The following is a 12,500-nucleotide window of genomic DNA, read 5'->3' on the forward strand; positions in this document are numbered from 1 at the left end:
TGCCGGTACAAGAGTCAAATGATGGAATCAGCCTTAATAAAAGAGAGGCAGGTAATGAACATCTCAAAAGGAGCATGGATTTCGGACACGATCGACAACGTCTTCATTCAACCACCTTTAAGAAGATTAAAGGAAGATTATCAGCGGGGTGACTTAAAATGGCTTGTTTGTGGATGGACCTCTTGGTATAAATACCACCTTTTCTGTAAACTTTTCTCATTCATCTACCTGGAGAGAGAGACAGCAGTCTCTGAAATATAGTACTTTTTCTCTATATTTTGTGTTTTTATGGGCTCCTTTTATTAGATATATATATATATATATATATATATATATATATATATATATATATATATATATATATATATATATATATATATATATCTATCTATATAAATATATATACCGACAGATAGATAGATAAGTAGATTATAACAGTGATATATGGCAGTAAAGAGATGTCAATCAGACAGCAGTATTTTTTTTTTTTTTGTCCATTATCGTCATATGAAAGAAAGCTAATGAACATATTAGGGGTACAGTAAAAGTCCACTGATGCATCAAAGAAGTGCAGAGGCAAGGTTAAGATGGTATGGCCACCTGATGAGAAGAGAAGAGCAACACATGGCAAGAGAAGTGATGGACGTGGATGTGGATGGAACACGAAGGAAGAGGAAGACCTAAGACCAGGTGGAGAGATTGCATTAGAGATGATATGAGGGAGAAGGGAGTATGGGAGGAAATGACACGTGACAGAGGTAGATGGAAGAGACTCATTAGAAACGGCGACCCCGAATAGGGATAAAGCTGGGAAGAAGAAGATCGTCATATGAAGAGCTGAAATATTTCTTTAGCGCTTTGGGTACCTACTCCACCTACGATGAAGAAACATGTATTTTTTTATTAAAAGGAAATAATGCATAGATATTTTACTAGTGATATAAACTTCATCAACAAATGATAATTCTTATACGTTTTAATGAAAGGTTGTCTACTTTTGTTATAATTATTTTTTTTTTATTATTCCCCGCATTTGATTACCTTTGATCCATCATCTGTTTCATTTTTTTTCCCAGCGGAAAAGATCAACAAAAGACTCATGAATAATTTAGGGGACAATTGAAATAATTCCCATTATGTTATGAATGAACTTTTGTGACTGATATTACAATGCTTCTGTCAAAGAATGTATTTAAACCACGCTATTAAAATTATGCGTTTCATATTAACATAATTACTATGAACATTGTTGCTGTTTTGTTTAGTGTTTTTACTATTTCTTTCTTATTTAACGGCTATAAATTGTTATCAGTTTTCGTTACTTTGTATAAACGTTTATAAGTAAACCGACAGAACTTATTGACAAAAAATAGATGAGCGCTTTCAAAATAATCATAATTTCCGCTTACTCGAGGAGTAAACCTACACACTACTTTGTTGTTGATGTTGCTGTTGTTGTTGTTGTTGTTCTTGCTGAATACGTTCGATATGCATAGGAATGAATACGTGATCAATTAATATGAGATGGCTTTAAACAAAAGTCATCTGTCTTCTCTTTCGTAACGTAATGCCTGAGATCAGGTCTCCGTTCTGTCTCGTAAGTCCTGTAATCTGTCCTCCCACGCTCCAACCACCATCGTCAGTGTCTTCTCTTCATTAATAAAAAATCAAGTCGCACTACCAGTGATGTTCGCTACAAACAAGTAGAAAATGCGCCGAAGTTTCTTCGGCGCCATCGAGTTAACTGTTCAGCGTATACTGTTGTATGAAACTCTCAGCCAAGGCCCGGTGGTGACTTGTGTTGTTGGCAACTATAGGGGTGATAGACACGTGATCATGGCTAACTTTAACCTTAAATAGAAAGAAAAACTATTGGGGCTAGAGGGCTGCAATTTGGTATTTTCGATGATTGAAGGGTGGATGATGAGCATGCCAATTTACAGCCCTATAGCCTCTGTAATTTTAAGATCTGAGGGCGGACAGAAAAAGTTCGGACCGACAGTCAAAAGTCATCGCATTAGTTTTCCTTCACAGAAAACTAAAATGAAAGAATGGAATTAAGAACTTAAGGTTACGAAAGATGAGATGCTTGCAATGGATATCTGTTTAATAAAGACTTGAATCAGTTGATCTGTCATAGCAATAAAAACCAATTGATCAAACCTTATTATGAAAAAACTTTGAAACATGAAAAGATATTTGGCTCAAACACCTTTTTATATTGACATATATTAAGTTAATATCTATTCACTTTAGTTGGAACTCCTAAGAAGTAAAAAAATAATCTATCATATTTGAAGGCAGTATTTCTAAAACCAATGAGTCACTTTGTCAATTCGACGATATAGTAAGTAGGGATCAGATGGACTCGTGCAAATATACACAATTCAGGAGCGATACTTTTCATCGTACACATCGTATATTGAAAGGATGAGCTATAAAGGGCTCTAGCTGTCAATAAAAAGGAATCCAATTTGCAGTATCCTGAGAGCGACGGATTATGTTCCTAAGGCCGGGACTTAATTCGGCCTCGTTGTTGCCATGCGAGACTTCGCTCTCCTTTCTCTTGCTCTTATCAGCTTCAGCGGATACATGGTCGCGACCTGTTTCAAAGCGAGTGTATTTTTGCACTGAATCATCTCTTTTTTTAGTTTTTCTGTAAGAGAAACCAATTGAGATGGCTATTTGTCTGTCCGTCCGCACTTTATCTGCCCGCACTTTTAATATCCGCCGTCAAATCTTAAAACCCACTGAGGCTAGAGGGCTGCAAATTCGTATGTTGATCCTCCACCCTCTAATCACCAAGCATACCAAATTGCAGCCCTCTAGCCTCGGAAGTTTTTATTTTAGTTAAGGTTAAAGTTAGCCACAATCGTACTTCTGGCAGTGTTATATGTACCAACAGCATAGGCAGCCACCGGACCGTGCCTGAGTTTCATGAGCCGCGGCTGTGGCCACCATTTGACAGATTGCTTTTGCTCGTTTTTGTTGAGTCAGAATCCTGTTTCTAAAGTTCCAAAAATATACCTTAAAAAGGAACGTTTTTGAAACAAAAAAAATGATAAGTCTGAAACTTGGCTTATTGCGTAAAAAACATGCTCATGGCTGCTTCATAATCCCGCCAGCTCGGTTCTCTCTCAGTTAGTTAGTTGGTCCTCGCCTTTGACAACGCAGATTGCAGGCGCTAAATGGCTCCATTAATTCCTGATTATTGGATTGCTCCAGGCTCCCGTGGCTCCAACTCCCTCATGCTGTTAGTGACGTTCATTATCGACGCTGTTCGTTGTACATAAACACCAACCAGACTCCGTTTTATGACCTCCGTTTTCCTCCGGAAGGTTTTCTTAGTTACCACCCTTTTTTTGCTTTTAGTATAAATTATAAAGTAAATACTTTTGCAATGCAGTTTTGGCCATTCAGTTATCTTACTCCTCTTTACGTCTGTTTGCCTTATCAGCTGTCTTATTTTATTATTAAAATCTTTATGAGATAACATGATTGTTCGTTCAGTCTTTCTAACGTCTGTGAATTTAACTATGAGAGGGTGATGGCTTGAACGTGTCCTTTGCTCAGCTGTATAAAACAAGGTGTAATCCGACCTCCAGCTTACACGGGGCATGTGCTAAAATCTAAGGTCAAATAGCACGTCGTTTCGCCAACGAAAATTAAAATAAATACGTTATATTTTATTAAACAGAAATAATATTCTGTACTGTTTAATAGCAGATTTGTTCATTTTTTACATTTGAATTCTAATAATAAATAAATCATACATATCCATCTTAAATTACTATATCTTTAACTCAACGCAAAACAGCTTTTTCAGCTCTTCTTAGACTTTTCCAAGGAGCTTTCAAGCGATCCCCAACAGGAACAAGAACAACAACAACAACAAAGTAGTTTATAGGCTTACTCCCCGAGTAGTGAAAAGAACAAGGTAGTGTCATGGTGTCAGTTGGTATCTGTGGGCACCAGAAAAGTTGGAAGATTCCGACCTATTTCGATTAGGACCATGAGGAGGGAGACCGGAGATGATTGGAGATTCGCTGAGATAACACACATGAAAGTTATGATGCTGCTGATACTGGTATGTTTAGGATGAATACCCACTCTCTCTCTTCTCTCTCTCGCTCTCTCTCTCTCTCTCCTGAATAGACACCAAATCTACGATGAGTCGAAACTTTACCAACATGCAATATTTAAAGAGAACTAAAAGTAGGTGAACAGTAGATGATAACATTTATTTTGACACTACATCGTTATAGTACAACCCTAACCAACCTGTTCACCTATATTTATTGTTTTGAGTCGTTCTTTAAAGTAAAAAGTGTAAATAACGAAATCTAAAGGAAACGTTCGATTGCGTGCAATTGAAAAATCGTCAGCCATTCCGCGCCCGTAATAGTCGACCCTAACAACCCCCTTTGCTGTGTTTACACCCTTATTGCAACGCCCATGGGGATGGTGGTGGTGGTGGTGGTGGTGGTGGTGGTGGTGGGGGGGGATTGCCTCTGGTATCCGAATGTCCCCAAAACCGCAGGGCATTACGGATACGCATCTGGCTATCAACCCCGGATTTTCCACCGCAATGCTTTCGCAGGCCGACCAAACATGCATGGATTCGAATAAGTTGTCACGTGTTAAGGAGGGGCCGTCTTCTTTTCTTACTTATTATTCGGATAATATGGACATTTGTTTAATCGTTTTTTGCAGTAGCCTTTTTTGTTATATATATATATATATATATATATATATATATATATATATATATATATATATATACATATATATATTATTATATATATATATATATATATATATATATATATATATATATATATATATATATATATATATATATATATATATATATATTACTAAAGTTGAAGGCGGTTGCTTGAAACAGATAAGCATCATTGGAGGGTGGAGAGATACCAAAATCCTTTAAAGTTATTTATTTTGCTGCCGTTTTCAGGACCATGTGTCCCATTTTCGAAGCTAAAGAATTAAAAGAATAACAGAATTAAAATGAGACTCGGTTACAAAACATGATAAAAAGTTATTTCTTAACAAAATGCAAATTAGGTACAGAAGAAGGAAGTGATTACCAAGTAGTGCTGAAGGCAAAAGCTGAGTGACTGTCAGGGTCCGCGGACCCTGACAGTCACTCAGCTTTTGCCTTCAGCACTACTTTGGTAATCACTGTTCCCTTCTCCTGTACCTAATTTGTATTTTGTTAAGAAATAACTTTTTATCATGTTTTAATCCGAGTCTCATTTTAATTCTGTTATTCTTTTAATTCTTTAGCTTCGAAAATGGGACACATGGTCCTGAAACGGCAGCAAAATAAATAACTTTAAAGGATTTTGGTATCTCTCCACCCCAATAATATATATATATATATATATATATATATATAATATATATATATATATATATATATATATATATATATATATATATGTGTGTGTGTGTGTGTGTGTGTGTGTGTGTGTGTGTGTATGTGTACTGTTCAGTGTACAGTGTACACTGTTCTCGTTGCTTTGGTTAATGAAGGTTGTATAGTCTTAGGCATTTAAAAAAACAATCTCACAGCAGTTAACTTTTCCCTTTGGAAAAAAAATCTTAATACTGTTATGCAACCATATATTAACGTTATGTGTGTATACATATATTTATATATATATATATATATATATATATATTATATATATGAATTATATATATATATATATATTATATATATTTGTTTGTGTGTATGTGTGTGTAATTTATTCCGTGATTAAAAAAAAAAGGACAAAAGAAACGGAGAGAAATGTTACGGTAAACATTAATAAAAAGGAGCCAGATATCACCCAGCACCATCCCTATTAAGGACGCAATATAGGAAAGCTACAAATTCTCCGAAAATGATTTATCTGAGTCCTAAAAGGGAGGCGAGTGGGGACGTTTCGAATTCCAGCCTTAGGGCGGGGGGACGAGTAATTTAATTTTAAACCAGTTGGAAACAAGGCCATTAGCCCCCCCACCACCTCCCCCACCCCACCCTCACATACCCCCACCACTCAACCCCCTCCCCTCCGGCATTCCACTTTCTTTCCCAGTTCTTCCTTTAGTCCTACTCTGGAAGCCTGGAAAATGCTTTCATTGGTACAATTTTTTTTTCTTTACACTGGAGTTCCAGGTAAATGCTTCCAGTGTACTAGTTTTTCAAGGGCAGCTGCCATCAGCTTTAACTGCAGGAGAGAGAGAAAAGAGAGAAAGAGAGAGAGAGAGAGAGAGCGAGAGAAGAGAGAGAGAGAGAGAGGATGATTGAAAACAGTAATTTTTGATGAGGCAAAAAAACAGCATTCTTGTAGAAGTAAAATTCAGAAAATAAATATTCCCAATAACCAGATGAGAGAGGAGAGAGAGAGAGGAGAGAGAGGAGAGAGAGAGGGAGAGAGAGAGAGAGAGAGAAAAGACAAACCCTCATTTTTGTCTTCCCTTCAACATTGCCATCTTGACTGACTCCTCTCCCAATGACCAGCCATTCATATGCCTAATAGCTTCAACAGATGAGAGAGAGAGAGAGAATGGTAATGACAACGTCCTCCAACTCTTCCTCGAAGAACCATAATTCTTCTCAATAATTTTGGATGAGTGTAAAGAAAGCCATCATGCAGGCTGTCATCATACAAGGTGGCAATACGAGTTCTCATTATACAAGTTGACATTACGAGTTCCAGGTCATGTGAATTAGTTTATCGGTAAAATAACCGTTAATAAATCTTTACGGGTCAGCACCTGAGATGATTTTCGTCTGAAATATTTGACATTTTGATCAAAGTGATTCGGTGGTATTATTTTCATCCTGGTTGGTAAAATTTGAAAGAAGAATTGATATGTATTTTGGCAAAAGTAGATGTTCAGCCAAGCTCTTGTCGTCTGCATGATTGATATATTTTTGTCCATGACACAATTGTTTTAATGTCTTTAACGTTAATAATCAACATGGTACAATCGTCCTGCGGTGAATATGAATATCTAATTTATTACATGCATTGCTTTACGAAGTTGGTTTAGCAAACTTCAAATCATACGAGACAGGAATTACCGACAGCATTCCCAAATGGAAGTACTAATAACCTGCTCTTTGATGAACGCCTTTTATTTGTACGTCGTACCCTTAATGCTGATCGGGATTTTCGATACTAATTCCATTAGCCCAGCCTAAGCCCGTGAGGCCAAAAAAGTTGAGTGCGTTCTGACGATCTTCATGTTTCATCGTTTGGTTAATTAATTTTATTTAGGGGGGATGTTGAGAATTTCTTTATTCTATGTATTAGTTACTGTTTTGCATCATCCTAAAATGCGTCTTAATACTTGAAAACCTGAGCAAAGAATCTTGAGAAATGATTGCATTCATTTGAAAATCATTGGCTACAGATTTAGTTTATAAATATATATACATATATATATATATATATTATATATATATATATATATATATATATATATATATATATATATATATATATATATATATATATACATACATACATACATACATCACATACATACATATATATATATATATATATATATACTATATATAATATATATATATATATATATATATATATATATATATATATATTAATTATGCACAGACCAGGTGGTTTATGAAAACGTAGTTCTTCATGTGTGAGAAGCTCATAGCTAGTGGGTTTTAGGGTGGCATTAATATTCCTCGCACTTAGAAACGGTGTGAGTTCGTTTCTGTAACCTAAAGGTTTAAGAGCATCTACTGCTACCTGTTCCCTATCTGAAGCAGCGAGGGTAGAATAAGTAGAGGATAACCAGCAGCTTCCAAATGCTCACTTGTAAAATGGAGTCGGTTCAGCTAAATATATTTTCGAGGAGGGTTCGATGAACATCACACTGAATAGATTGAATATTAAATTTTTTTTTTTTTTTTAAAGACTCATTAGAATTAATTTATTCTGAAAAATTAGTACACTTCCCATTCCATGGGATTCCTGTATCTTATTTTCGCATCATTATTTTTAAAAAAAAATAAAATGGTACTTTAAAAAAAATTCATTAGAATTCATTTATTATGAAAAATTAGTACAATTTCCATTCTATGGGATTCCTGTATCTTATTTTCGCATCATTATTTTCATTAAAAAAATAAAATTAAAGGCCCTTTAAAAAAATGAATAACTCATTAGAATGAATGTATTCTGAAAAATCAGTACTTTCCCATTTCGTGGGGATTTCCTGGGATCTGTCTTTGAATATTACTCCAAAAAAAATAAAATGGACACTTTAAAAACTCAATTAGAATTAAAATAATCTGAAAATCAGTACTTCCCATTCTTTGGTTCCTGGATCTTATTTTCGCCTCATTATTTAAAAAAAAAAATATGGCACTTACAAAAAAACTCATTAGAATTAATGTATTCTGAAAAATTAGTGCATTTCCCATTCTATGGGATTCCTTTACCTCATTTTCTCATCATTATTTTTTTTAAAAATAAATAAATACAATGGTGCTTTAACAAAAAAAATTAAAAAGACTCAATAGACCTATGTATTCAGAAAAATTAGTACAATTACAATTCTGTAGGATTTCTGGATCTTATTTTCGCATGCATTATTTAAAACAATAAAAAAAGAAAAATGGCTCTTGATGATCTTGTATCCACGTGACGTTTCCTCAGTTCAGGTTCCTTTCAACCAACCTTCTCGTGCTGCCTAATTCTTTGAAGTTCCACAGACGAAGAGAGAAGTTGGCCATTGGGGGATCTAACTACTGGGGGACCTGGAGGAATCAAAATTAGCCCTTCATTGATATCGGATAATGAAGGAATCTTCACACAACTTACGATATGGGGGGCGTCTGGTTAATTCATTTATTTACTCGATCTACCATTATTATGATTATTTTCGTAAAGGTAAACATGTGGATTTTTTATCCATTTCAAGAACTCATTGCTATAATAATAATAATAATAATAATAATAATAATAATAATAATAATAATAATAATAATAATAATACAGGTTTCATTGAAAATAATGGCTATTTCAGCCGTAATTTATTTTGTATACAAAATAAAACCAAACGGCTGAAATAGCCAATACTTTCAATAAAACCTGTATTAATGAAGGTCTTCTTCCAGCAAATATTAATAATAATAATAATAATAATAATAATAATAATATCAATAATAATAATAATAATAATAATAATAATAATAATATTATTATTATTATTATTATTATTATTATTATTATTATTATTATTATTATTATTATTATTATTATTATTATTATTATTATTACTCGCAGCTGAACAGTAAAGCAGTGCATTAGACCTCCCTCACGAGTAAACAATACACGCGAATTACGGTGAATCACTTTCGTGCTAGTAAATAAAAAGAAAATCTAAATGGAGCCAGTGTGCAAAGACCAGGTTTAATCTCGGTGAATCTTTTGTACTAATTGGATCCCAAATCCGCTTGTTTGTTTGCGAGTGACATCCATTATGAAATGGTAATCGCTATCAAGTGACTTTGCAGGATTTTCCCTGTTGATTTTGTGATCGTTTATGCTATGGATATATATATATATATACGTATACATACAGTGACCTTTATATAGATATAAAAAGACAAGATATACTTATATACATGTATATCATAGGCGCCCTTTATTACACTGACAATTATGAAGGTTCGTCAATATTTACAGAAAAGGGTATTGCTGTCATTTCGTGTTTATTGCATGGAAAATTTAATATTACGAGTCAAATTACCTTTTGATGGCGTAAGAACTACTGCAAACAGTCCATAGTACAGTTGTAACATCATAAATAGAGAGAGAGAGAGAGAGAGGAGAAGAGAGAGAGAGAGAGAGAAGGACTTATTATGTAAAATAAATTAGATATTACTTTCTTCAACTTCCTGGACGTTCTTCGTTTTGTATCGCAGTTTTTAGTCTTCTGTGAAAAAAATACTATTGAATATAGCTATTTGTGTGCCCTTCCGCTCTTTTTCTGTCATCTTAAAAACTACTGGGCGGGGCTAGAGGATTGCAAATTGGTGTGCGATCATCAACCCCCAACCATAAAACGTACCAAATTGTAGTCCTCTAACCTCAGTAGTTTTTATTTTATTCAGGTTAAAGTTAGCCATGATCATCCGTAAGAAAACTCGATTCTGTTTTTTTTTTTTCTTTTCTTTTTTTCTGTAAGAAACGCGTCCCCATATCCGGAAGGAATCCTGATCGACTTCCTCAGACGCATTCACATTTTCTAAACCTGTCAGTAAGCGTGTCTGCGTCGCAATAGATTGAAACTTCAGTGCCAGACCGAAAGGAGGAAATAAGATGTCACCTGCGAACAAAAGGAACTATGTGACTTTTTACACATCGAAATCCGCGCGGGAACTGACAAAGGGACCCTCGAGGAAAATTAGGGCGGGGGAAAAATCCTTTCGCACATACCCCGGGTAAATTGGGTACGAAGAGGTCCTGCGGTGCTTAACCCGGACAATAATAGTCGGAGGCCAATACAGCATTCCAGGATTTCCTGGAAGGTCTCGGGGGGAGGGGGGGGTGGGGGGGTTCGTACTCCGAATGCCTCATACTGAAGAAGGAATAGGTAGCGGAAGGCGAAGTCGAGGAGTTTATGAATATTCGCAAAGGAAAATGTAAGGCGAATAACCTTCAAGATATTTTTCCAAATAACGTTCAGAAATCGTACCACGGATTACATACATACATACATACACACACACGTATATATATATATATATATATTATATATATCTATATATATATATATATATATATATATATATATATATATACATATTATAACTCCAATTTTCCGGAGCAACAGCTCGAAGAACAATCCAAGGCGGGTCAGGGAAAGGCACTAGCCATATGCATTTTATTAAAATATATGCCGACGTTTCACACTCCACATAGTTGCATTTTCTAGGCTGCAAACAAGCGAACATGGCGATCAATAACTAATAAAATCCGAAAAAAAAAAAAAAGAATTACATATTATAATTACGTTAAAACATTCAGAATATAATTAATAAAACATTTACTTAAAGAACAAGCAAATGGCTGGTGACAACCAACCCAGAAGGAAGTTAAAAACATACTAGTCGTATAGAGTTACGACGAGAGAGAGGGAGAGAGAGAGAGAGAGAGAGAGAGAAACAATAACAAACATACAGACAGAGAAAAACAGCTCAACAAGACCATCAGGCAATAAACAATTGTGTGGATGACGTTTGGGAGTTTAACGGTGGCACAGTCAATTTGATAATAATAGATTGCCAGTATTGTTAAGTCGTTTTCTTTTTGTACCTGTCCTACTATTGAAAAAGAAAAATCTTTATTGTCTATATAGGTTTTACATATTTTTGAATGATTTTTTGATATTGGAATTGTTCAGGGCTAGACAATCTACTCCCAGTTCTGAAGCTGACCCCTCTGTTAGCATCAATGCGCACTCGCAACAGCCTCTTTGTACATTCCGACATAGATCCCCTGACTACATCTGCGGGCACTTGTACTTATATAACGTTGGATGTAAACAAAGGACTGAGCTTGTCTTTGAACTTGAAGAGTGAGCCAACTGTTCGGGATTCTTCGGAATGAGTTTCAGGTTGAGGGCCGGTAATTCCTTTTTGAATGATCGTTAGAAATTTCCTCCTGAAAGTGTCATCTTGTATGTAGGGGAACGCCGCGTACAATCTTGCCAATTACATCTTGCTAAATTCCTAGTACCTATTCTGGAACCATTAACTAAGGGCCATTACACCTTAACGTGTTCTGCCGACTTCAAGGATGAAATTATCAAACAAGACTCCGACTTATTCATGGTTAGCCTGGACGTTGAATCCTTGTTCACCAACGTTCCTGTGGGGGAAACCATTCAGATTATTTTAAATAAGCTTTTTCCTGATGACGATGCTTTATTTCATAATTTCAGCAAGAATCTTTTTAAACAGTTTTTAGAGCTGGTCCGTGCTGGACACAGCCTTCATTTTCAATGGAGTTCTGTACAAACAGGTGGAGGGAATGGCCATGGGTAAGTCCTTTGGGATCCTACGTTCGCAAACATTTTTATGAACTCTCTGGAAGAGCACATAATGGTACCTGCCTCCCCTTATCCTTCCTCCCTTTATTTTATAACGTTTATGTTGATGACACGTTTGGTCCTATTTAAACAAGATTTTAATGCAGATTCTTTCTTGGACTTCGTCAATACCCAACACCCCAACATAAAATTTACGCTAGAAAAAGAATCTAATGGTAAACTCCCACTCCCATTTTTGGATGTTCTTGTTTCCGAGAACTCGGTAGGATTCCACACGGGTATATATCGTAAAGGCACATTTACGGGTTTAGGGATGAATTTTTATAGCTCGTGTTATTTCGGTTTCAAATTAAACGCTGTTTCTGCCCTCCTCCACAGGGCTTTTACTCTGT

The sequence above is a fragment of the Macrobrachium nipponense genome, chromosome 10 (genome assembly GCF_015104395.2).
Source record: "Macrobrachium nipponense isolate FS-2020 chromosome 10, ASM1510439v2, whole genome shotgun sequence".
NCBI classification, from domain to species: Eukaryota; Metazoa; Arthropoda; class Malacostraca; order Decapoda; family Palaemonidae; genus Macrobrachium; species Macrobrachium nipponense.